This window comes from Pundamilia nyererei, unplaced genomic scaffold (assembly GCF_000239375.1).
Source record: "Pundamilia nyererei isolate P.nyererei 1_Seehausen unplaced genomic scaffold, PunNye1.0 scaffold00172, whole genome shotgun sequence".
Taxonomy (NCBI): domain Eukaryota; kingdom Metazoa; phylum Chordata; class Actinopteri; order Cichliformes; family Cichlidae; genus Pundamilia; species Pundamilia nyererei.
In genome coordinates, this window is record NW_005187573.1 from 988656 (window position 1) to 989155 (window position 500).

Sequence of the window (500 nt, forward strand, 5' to 3'; positions counted from 1 at the left end):
TCAATTGAACGCCTGCGTGCACTAGTACCTCTTGCCACAAGTTCCCAGAATCCTTTGCGGTTTTACCCCTGAATGACGTCACATTTTCAATCTTTATCCTGGTGGGCCGGTCTCTAGTCAAAATGCCCGGGCCGATTTTTTGTCCCAGTCCAGCCTTGCTTGTGACCTCCTAAATACGGCACACATAGGGCATAGACCAGGTTCTATCCATGAATCAAGTGCTGCAGAGGTGATTTTTAGTGTGACAGACAAGCATCGCACTGTGTGCAATGCCTCTACCTTATTAAGAAGCAAAACAAATTCAGTCTTTCCTTGCTTTACTACTGGAACACAGAAAACACTACAAGTTCCAATCCTTGGGATGGTGGTGCAGTAGCTGGCAGGCTCACCTCCCAGTAAGATGGATCTGGGTTTGAATCTTCTGAATGTCTCAGATCTTTCTTGCTGTACCTTTTTGACATCTGGAAGTGAGCATGCTGACTGATTTGTCTAGCTCTCTG